The sequence below is a fragment of the Eretmochelys imbricata genome, chromosome 11 (genome assembly GCF_965152235.1).
Source record: "Eretmochelys imbricata isolate rEreImb1 chromosome 11, rEreImb1.hap1, whole genome shotgun sequence".
In the NCBI taxonomy this organism is placed as follows: Eukaryota; Metazoa; Chordata; order Testudines; family Cheloniidae; genus Eretmochelys; species Eretmochelys imbricata.
This window is the reverse complement of record NC_135582.1, coordinates 14,025,514-14,036,072: the sequence shown is the minus strand read 5'-3', so window position 1 is coordinate 14,036,072 and position 10,559 is coordinate 14,025,514. Positions and strand designations below refer to the sequence as shown.

The 10,559-nt window shown below is 44.4% G+C and overlaps 1 long non-coding RNA gene across 1 annotated transcript; it reads left to right on the top strand.

Annotated features, from left to right (window-relative positions):
• Positions 1–464: 464 nt before the first annotated feature.
• LOC144272192 (uncharacterized) lies at positions 465–10,301 on the top strand. Its single transcript, XR_013347504.1, has 3 exons — positions 465–791; positions 7,156–7,333; positions 10,282–10,301. It is a non-coding gene; the product is annotated as an uncharacterized LOC144272192 (long non-coding RNA).
• The last annotated feature ends 258 nt before the right edge of the window (positions 10,302–10,559 follow it).

Below are 10,559 nucleotides of genomic sequence, written 5' to 3'. Positions count from 1 at the left end.
CCAATGGCTAGAAGTTGACCTAGACAATTTCAGACTAGAAATAAGTCACATATTTTTGACAGTGAAGTTAGTTAACTTTTGGAACAATTTACCAAGGGTTTTGGTGGATTCTCCATCACTGGCAGTTTTTAAATAAAGATTGGCTGTTTTTCTAAAACATACACTCCAGTCCAAACAGGAATTAATTTAGAGAGCTCCTGTAATCTGAGCTATAAAGGATGTCAGAGTAGATTATCCCAATTGTCCTGTGATAGGGCATCTGCCACACACTGGCAGAAAAGGGGTTAAAAGCAGCACGGGGGAGGCTGTGCAGGAGGCAGCCAATCACAGAAGGGCTTATAGGAGCAGCCAATCAAGGCCGGACTGGCACATATAAGAAGGGCTGCGGAACAGAGCTGGGGTAGTCATTTCCTGGAGCTTGAGAAGGGAGGAGCATTGGCTGTCTTGCAGGTGGAGAGCAGCAAGTAGCCTAGACAGAGCAGTACTGCAGGCAGAGACCTAGAGAGCTAAAGGCAGCTCCTGGCGGGCTGCAGGGATCTGCAGATTGAGGCCCTGAGGCAAGGGCAAAGAGGGTGCTGGAGCCACTGACAACAACGGCTGGACAGTGGGCTGCAGTCATCCCAGAATGGGGGGAACAGAGAGTGGCACAGATGGAGGGCTGTGTCACTGAAGAGGATGCTGTGGTCCTGGGAGTGATGTGAGTCTAGGAACAGAGGTGACAGCATGTGAGACACCACCAGAAGAGAGCGCAGCTCTAATTCCCTGGACTGCCAGCAGCAGGTGCCACAGTGGTGAGTCATGCCCCGTCACAGGTCACTTATAATGTGTGAATTATTGTTGTTTTTTGTTGTAGTGTCTAGGAGCATCAGTCATGGACCAGGCCCCAATTGTGGTAGGCACTGTACAAACACAGAACAAATATATGATTCCTGCCCCCAAAGAGCTTGCAATCTAAGTGTATAAGACAAGAGACAACAGATGGATCACAGCCTTCCTGTGCAACCTGGAATTTGTCACTTAACTGCTTTGTACCTTAGTTTTCCCATATGTAAATTGCAGATAATACTGACTCATGGAGCTGTTATGAGGCATCAATTAATATTGGTAAGAACCCTCTGAGATATTCAGATGGAAGGTACAATAGAAACTAAAAATATTAAAATTTATTAATAAGCCAGATCTGAAGAATTTGCATTGGACTTAAAGTGACTTTTCAGGAAGGCTTTAATATGTCCCAAAGCTGTGTGCAAGCCACTGCTGCTTGTGTCAGTTACCCTGTATAAAAAGTGATGCAAGGAACCCTAGGTTTGTCTTTCAAGTGACAGGCCTACAATGAAGAAATAACTTGCAGGAGGCATTGTCAACACCGGAAAAGATAAACAGTGCTTTGGCTTTGTCATTTTCTGTTTGTCACAGGCGGGTGAAATCTTAAAGACAAGGTGGGCTCAGACCTAGCAATTACCCCTCAGCCTTGCCCCTGATATAGCCACATAGGGTCAATTAGCAATCACAGTTAGGTGTAAGGGAATTAGAGTGACTGACCAGTGGCAGAGGACTACATAAACAGAACTGAGCTCAGTTGAGAGGGAGAAGAGGAAGTAAGGAGTTCTCTCCCTCTTTGGAAAGGGTCTGGGGTAGGCAGACTGAGGAAGGCTGCAGGGACAGAATTGATCCCTGCAGTGGTCCTTGGAAGGGGGCAACATCTGGGGAGAGACTATAGAGAAGGCAGGACTCTCCTGCAGAAAGGCAAACCCACCAGGAGCAGGATAGGCTAAGATAGGGATCTCCCTCTCTTTGTAGGCCCTAAGGGGTGCTGCCAGGTCTCTGGGGAAGGGAGGCAGTAGGGGAAGCTGACTGGGAAAGAAGCCAGATAAGAGAAGCTCTGAAGAGGCCAAGACTCAAGGGACTTCAGTGGTGCTTGAGGGGGCAGAACTATTAGTTTGGGCATTTGATTTGGCCTTTCAGCTGGACAGTTCGTTATGCCAACAGAGGACTAAACTTTGTGACTTGGTCAGAGGGGTGAGCCAGGACAGAGTTGGTGAAAGGCAGATGGCCAGCAGGAGGCACTGGAGATAAGGACCCTGACACCGAAGGATGCTGCGGGTGGTCAGTGCACCACCTTATGATGTTTGAACATGTGATACAGTGTGTCCTTTGCAATTGTACTCACAGTGGTATAGCCATTGCCTGCAGCCCAGAGAGCATTTATGAAACCTTTCTAGGTAGATGTGCCATTACATACAGTCTGATCTCCAAGGGCCAGACTCCCCTCACCTACTCACCCTGAGTGGTACTTTCCCCCAGCAATAGTCCCATTGAAGAAAATGAGACTATACTTCACTTTTCTCTGAGTATTAATCAATGCGAGGAAAGATGGTAGCATCTGGCCCTTACACAGGGCTAGATGGTGGTACCCTTACTCTGGATAGTTCTTACACCCTGAGTACCTTACCTGATGCTTTACACAATAGTACCTTACTCTGAAGTCAATGGGACTATTTATGGAGTAAGCTATTATTGAATGTGACTAAGAGTATCACAGTCTGTTCCATGCTTCCTGTGAACATCCATATGTTTGTCTCATTATCCACACCCAAATTCCCCCTCAGAACTCTACTTTGCTGCTGCCTACAAAAAAAACCTTGACAAGGGCTAGGCTGCTGGTGTACTGAGACCGCTGCCTATCGTTCTGACCAATATTGTCTCATTGTGTTTCCCCCTCCTGTCTTCTAACTGGGGCTCGAACTCTCTTTTTGTTCTGTCTGTACAGCGCCTAGCACAATGGGGTCCTGGTCCATGACTAGGGCTCCTAGGCACTATGGCAATGCAAATAAATTAATAATAACAAAGAACTATGATTGTGACTTTGCCACAAGCCCTGTCAATTGAGAAGAGCTTAGCTGCACTGTCCCAGGATTCAACTAGCAAGGTGCAATTCCCTCCCTGCTCCAGGGGCATAGCCCATTTGCCACCGGTAGCTATTTGCTATAACACCCTCTCCCTGCCCCAGCCCAGTGGCCTGGCTGTTACATTCATGGCATACAAAGAGTAGATACAGAAGTACTCTTTCTGGGAAGTTGCAGCATAACACTACTTTATTTCTTAGTAGTAAGAATCTTAACAAACAAGAACCAAAAACAGAGAGAAAGCAGGCGGCTCCCTCAGGCAGACCAGTACCACTCACCCCATCTTGCTCTAGGCTGGCTCTTTGCAGACTGACTGCTGAGGACCCAGATCTCACCCTTCCCTACAGAGCTGCTAGCCTGCAAGCAGGACCAGGAAAACCCCTGAGAGTTTAAAATGATAGCTCCTAATCTGAACACAGTTTTCAACATACCACACTGGCCAACACTCTGCCCCTGTTCCTCATGTGCCAGCTCCTGGTGAGGAGTAGCAGGATCACCGCACCCGCTTGCTCCTGACACCCAGACTCAAGATCCAGGGAGGCCATGCAGGAACATAGTCTTGCATCATTTTGTGCCCACTCAGTTCTAGGCACAATCTAGACCCAAAAGTAGAACAATCAACGTTCCAGTTGCCATAAGAAAAGTTTCCCCAGGGAAATAAAGAAGTGTGCCTCATTGCCTACATGGTAATGTGCCTTCCTACATCCAGGAGTCCATTTTCAGTGGAATCCCTGCAGGAGTTGTATCCAGAACAGCAGCTGTAAAACTTGCTTCCCCCTCCTCAATTGGTTATAAGAGGGGATGGTTTCCTTAACTCTACCTTGCTTTAAAACATCTAAATCACTAGCACTGAGTCGCACCCACAGTTTTACTGAGCCAGTGAGAATTTATAGACTCCCAGATATTGGCATCTTTCAACCTGTGTAATCCCAAAACCAGATTTTTAAGCAGTTTGTTCCTGAATGTATCAAAAGCTGCTCCATGTAATCCTTTTCCAAGTTAATTGGCCTCAGAGTACTGTACATACAGTCAGATAAAGCGCTGGTTTTACTTTGCAGTCATTCAGAACCACAAGCTGGCTTTGCTCTTAGCCTAATGCTCTGTTATGTCAAATGAAATGGGTGTCGGACAGTCAGGTGAGGCGAACTCTGCTTACTTACAAAGTTGGCTTCTCAGAGATAAAGGGTCCTTGCACACACAAACAACCTGGTGGATCAGAGTTCAGCATCTTTTCCATTTAACATTGGACCTTGGCAGACGCGTCCTTCCTGCTGTCTTGGGGCAGGACCTTTGGCAAGACTAGGCAGCTGAGGAGTTCAGCATCCATCTTGCTAAACCCTGGTAGACATTTCTGCACAGAGCTATGCCCTGGACTGTTCACTGGAACGCATTGTCTCAGCATCTTATTCATTGCAAATGTGGATGGCTTTTTTTCAGATCGAGCCTTGCGTCTGCCCTGGTGTTAGGCCTGAGCACAGTTTACCGTGCATTGCCTCTCCAATGCATTGCACTTCCCTTTCACTAGGTGCCTTTTGGAACATATTTCAGCCAAACGCTTTCCTCTCTGAAAATGTCTCTATTCGCACTGAGCACATACCCCTTCACCACAGATGCTGTGGAAATGTGAAACGTGGCTGGAGATGACCCCTGTGTGAGATAGCCACACAGACAGTATTAACAAGGCACAGTTTTTCTAAACACAAAGCTGGAGGGTTCCTGATTGACTACAGCCCCCACATCAGTCCAACCTCCCCTCTAACACCCAGCATCTGTGTCCACACCATTCACCCCCACCTTGCATGAGTCAGCAGCTGAAGTTGTCGCTATGGTTCCTCCAACAAGACCCCACAGAGATCCCATAAACCTGGATCTGTCCCATCTCTGCCACTTCCACCCATGCCCATGGATTCCTCATTAGACTTCACAGCAACTCTCCTCACTCACTGACCATGCCATGCCATCCCTCCTGATCCTTGGGAACTGGAGTCCATCTCCTCAGTCTGCCTACATACCTCACTCTGCAACTTTGAAAGTAGCACCCTGGGGACAGTGATCCTTCCATTGCTCCAGCCAATTACCCCCCCCCCCACAGGATGTTCTCTCACCAGGTCTCAGACATGTCAGCCAGACTCTATGACCCACAGAGACCCTTTCCTGACACCACTACTCTTTATTGATGGGGCCTGCCGTCCGCCTCCTCTAAGAATCCCCATCCTCATTGGCAACAGGGAATACATGCTGGAGAGGGCTCTGGGAGAAGTTGTCAACCTGCATGTGCACCTTGTAGAGATTGACTGGGAGAGTGTGTGTTTGGAGTGGGACACTCTCAGTCAGTGGCTCACCCCCACCATACACACACACACACCTATTCTGCTCATGCTCCTGTATCTGGCCTGGAACCTGCTCCTGGAAGTGTGTCTATCCCACCACAAAAAGACCCCACACTTCACTAGCTGCTGGGGGAAGGAACATACCACGGATTTGTCAAAAGCAAATCATGCCAAACCAACCTAATTTCGATGAAGTGAACTGTAGCTCACGAAAGCTTATGCTCAAATACATTTGTTAGTCTCTAAGGTGCCACAAGTCCTCCTTTTCTTTGACAGGGTTACTGGTCTAGTATGGGAGTGGAGAGTAGCAGCAGACATGATATCTCTTGATTTTTAGTAAGGCTTTTGATACAATCCCAGATGACATTCTCATGAGCAAATTAGAGAAATGCAGTCTAGATTAAATTGTTAAAAAGTGGATGCACAACTGGTTGAAAAATCATACTCAAAAAGTAGTTATCAATGATTCACTGTCAAACTAGGAGGACATATCCAATTGGGTGCCAAAGGGGTCTGGCTGGTACAAGTCAATATTTTCATTAATGACTTAGATAATGAAGTCAGGAGAGTGCTTATAAAATTTGCAGCTGACACCAAGCTGGGAGGGGTCACAAACACTTTGGAGAACAGGATTAGAATTCAAAAGGGCCTTGATAAATTGGAGAATTGGTCTGAAATCAACAAGATGAAATTCAATGAAGATGCGTGCAAAGTACTACACTTTGGAAGGAAAAAAATCAAATCCACAACTACAAAATGAGGACTAACTGGCTAGGTGGTAGTACTGCAGAAAAAGATCTGGTGGATCACAAATTGAATATGAGCCAACAGTGTGATGCAGTTACATTCCAGAATGATATTAGCCTTTTGTATTAGGAATCTCATATGTAAGACACAGGAGATGATTGTTTCACTCTACTCAGCACTGGTGAAACTTCAGCTGGAACACTGAGTCCAGTTTTGGGTGCCACACTTTAAGAAAGATGTGGACAAATTGGAGAGAGTCCAGAGGAGAGCAGGTTTTCTAAAACTTTTATCATTTTTGTTGATCTATGAGGAAAAGTTAAACCTGGGCATGTATAGTCTTGGGGAAAAGAAGACTGAGGGGACCTGATAGTCCTCTTCAAATATGTTATGGGCTGTTATAAAGAGGACAGTGATCAATTCTACTCCAAGTCCACTGGAGGTAGGACAAGAAGTAATTGACTTAATATGCAGCAAGGGAAATTTAGGTTGGAAATTAGGAAAACTTTCTGTCTATTCCAGTTAAGTACTGGAATAGGTTACCAAGGGAGACTGTGGAATCCCCATCACTGGAAGTTTTGAAGAACAGGTTAGAAGAACACCTGTCAGGGATGGGTCTAGGTTTACTTGGTCCTGCCTCGGCTCAGGTAGCTGACCTCTTGAGGTTTTTTCCAGACCTATGATTCTGTGAGCAGCTAAAGAAGCCTCTTCAAGAACAGATGCTGCACCATATGCAGGGGATGAAGTAGGATGTTGGTAGAATAAGCCAAGAGCTGTGGTCACTGATGGACTCTGTAAGAACCTTGACTGAATACCGTGGTCAGATAGCATGATCCCCAGCAGCACCTAGAGGCTCCCACATGAACCAAATAACTACATAGGATTCTATGGCTATGCCAGTCTTACAGCACTCAGTCATAAGGAACCAGAGCAGTGCAGATTAATAGACTGTACAGAATTCTCAATCCACATGGGCAAACTCTGCCAGGAGTGATAACCAGCCCTGATGTAGGCCATTGTCTATCAGGTCTCCCAACCCTTTCTCTTTCTCTTTTTTATTTTCGGTAGTAAACTGTTGCTAAGGTGCAGTTATTTCCATTCATTTCATTTTTGATGAAGGTGATTTGCTAGAAAGTTCACCTATTGCATGTGGCTTTCTCCCTTACTCCCTCCAGCTGCCACTGCTGGAAAGAATGGAATCACCCACCATGCTGTTAAGAAGAAATCACAAGAAGCAGTGTGCTGCAGAAGGATCCCTAATGTGGGGGCGCATAATGCATGATTTTCAGTCCCAACTGATACAATTATCTATCTGCACTTGCCTGGAGACTGCACCCACCTCTTCAAACCAGGGTAATATTTTTAGCCAGGTCCAACAATGGCCACCTGCATTTCCAAGTGACTGTCCCTGCCTTTGCACCATTCCCTCGTTAATCTTGCTGAAACTGCTTGATAGAGACCAGTGTCTTCAGCTACTAATTCCCTTAGCAGGGACCTCATTAAACTTGATTCCTTCGTGTCACTATCTGGGTATAATGTCTACACCCTTGGTTTAGCAGGAATTTCTTCCTCCGTTTCTATCCTCCACTCATCAAGCCTTTCTTTCTTCTCTCCTGTCTGCATGATGTTTTCTTCCTTCACCAGCACAAAGATTTTATTCTCTCTGCATTTGCGATATAGCTTGTGTGGAGTACTGGTGACATATTGTGGCTGTACTGGTTAATCACAGGTATGTTTTCCCTAGAGCTATTGGATCTGCTTTGATGTGAAATCTGATGCCTCTTCTACCTTAATCACACTCTTTGAATCCAATCCTACAATCCCAGTGTTCCCAGAACACCCACTGAAGTCAATGGGAAGTTAAAGTATTCAAGGAAGGCAGCTTTGGCCCTTTATACTTGATATTTGTTAAAGGCTAAATGATGTAGATTTTTGATACATATAATATTGGCATTTAATAGAGACAAACACACTATTTCTCTTTCAAAAATATTTAAACATCCACTCTATGATATTAACACTTAGCATTCCCATTTATTAAAATGATTTGCAATTGCATATAGATCCTATATCTCTGCTACATCCCTGACTAGGGCCCTGAGTAAGCAAAACATTTAAGCACATGGTGAAATCCTATTGATTTAATAAAGCTAAGGTCATGCTTAAGTGCATTGCAGAATAACCCGATAACCACATAGACATTTAGGCACATGCTTAATTTTAGTCTCCTTCATTTATACTCAAAGTATAAGATACTTGGGGCAGGGACTGTGTTTTTGCTCTGCATGTTTACAGGATCAGTCACAGTGGGGTCCCACTCTATGACTGAGTCCATAGATGATATTGCACTATGTGTAATAAATGTTACCCCTTTGTGACCAACAGGTTAATGGAAATTTGGGGTCCTGCAGGTTGTTTCAGTTAGGAGGAGAAACTGATGTTGGAGTCAGGCATTTCTTTGATGCAATCCTGTTTATTTATAAGACCACATTTCCCTGAATACAGCAGAAATCAAACAGGAGATAGGTTTTTTTCACTAGGAGGGTGGTGAAATACTGGAATGCATTACCTAGGGAGATGGTGGAATCTCCTGCCTTAGAAGTTTTTAAGGTCAGGCTTGACAAAGCCCTGGCTGGGATGATTTAGTTGGTGTTGGCCCTGCTTTGAGCAGGGGGTTGGACTAGATGACCTCCTGAGGTCCCTTCCAACTCTGATATTCTGTGATTCTTTACTCACAGTTCCAAGCCTCCTTTAGCCAGTACTTTGCCCAAAAAGCAAGCTAGCGTGCATGCTCTCTCTCTCTCTCAGCCATGTTCTGGCTGTGTCCTTGGCTTTCTGCCCCTTTTCTGTGATGATTCTCTCACACATACACTTCTGCTCAAACAATAGCCAGCCAAATCTCTCTGCAGACAAAAGTTTTGTTTGGGCCTTTGGCTTGCAGAGTGACACGTGGCTATATTTGAGTGGAGGTTGCTGCTGTTTCAGCTATCTGGTCCCTTATAGGAGCTTAATTGTGTATTATATTTATCTGTAATAAAGGGTAGTTGATACACTCACCAGTTCAAAGGAAGTTGAGCCTAACCCAAAACAATAATAATGATAGTTCAAGGCAATGGGATTATTCACATGCTTAAATTTAAGCATGTGTAAGTTTTTTCAGCATCAAGCCCTAGGGTTAGAGTAAGCTTACACTTGTGTACTTCATTGATCAAGGGCCTAAATATACCCCACACTGACATTCCCGTTTAGAGAGCAGCTATAAATATTAGCTCTGACAGCATTTTCACGCTGCAGTGAATAAACATAAGTGTAAATGAACAGACTAGACTAACTCAGAAAAATCAAAGTAACTGGCTTCCCCCCATCCTGTGTTGCAATCCAAGAATGTAATATAAATTAATTAAAATATTGCCAATTTCTTTTATGCTTTAAGAGTGTATTTCCTTTTCCCCCAATATACAGTGGTGTCTAACCTTGTCAGGATTTTCTTAAATAATTCTGCCTCAGGCTAGAAAGCCCTTTTTTAATATAGCCATGATGGATCTATATGGCTCTAAGAGGCAGATTCTTCCAAACACTTACGGCATGACCTAGAGGAGACTACTGAACTGATTCTGTCAAGAAGGGTTTGTATTTTCTTCAGGGCTAGTTAGGAAAAGGGAAAAAATCTAAATATGTTTTGACATTTGTATTTCGAGTGTTATCTGTCAAATACACCAGGACAAGATCATAAATTTCCTGAAGACTGCCAGGGCTATCCAACATATCAATAGCAAGATGAACTCTATATATGATCTAGGCTGAAAGACACATTTATAAAGCACAAAAATATATGGAAAATTTGAAGACACAGCGGGGGTGTAGGGGAAGCCAGTGCCATCTTTAAAATTGCACAGTAGACATCTGGATAAATGGTGTCTGACAAGTCCATCAAAACCTGGACAGAAAATAAATCTAAGAGGTCAAATGAGGTCATGATACACCCCCCCTCCCCCCCAAATCTGATAAAAATCCAAGAAACATATTCTTCACTCTGGTCTTTTATCACTTACATTCAGTTTGCTGCAGGAAAATTTACTCTTTAGTAAGTTTAGTACTTTTCATTTCAGTTTAACTGTAGCAGAATGGTGTAAGTTTTCCAATTCCCAATGCCTGTTTCGTAATTTCTCTTAAATCAGCGAAGCATTGCTGAAGGAATGCTGGGAGATTGGAGCAATGACATCCAGAGATAGGGGAAATAAAAGACAGAAGCATCCCCTTGGTCTGGTCTGTTAGTACTGACCCACTTCACTTTCCTGCAGAACACCCAGCTCATCCGGTCACATGGCCATCTTGGGTACAGCCAGTGGTAAGTAAGCAGGCTACGATCAAGGAGTAGCCTTGCATATACCCATCCAAACCATTGATGCAGCTCAGGTTGAAGTGGTCAGTTTTGTTCAAGGCGCTATAGAATTTGCACTGCTTTATATATTTAATTCTGTGTTCAGCATGGGTCCCTATCATGCCATTGGTTTTAAGCAGAACTGCCCCTCGACTTCAGAGCTGTTAGGACAATTTCTGATATGCCAATAGCACTAAA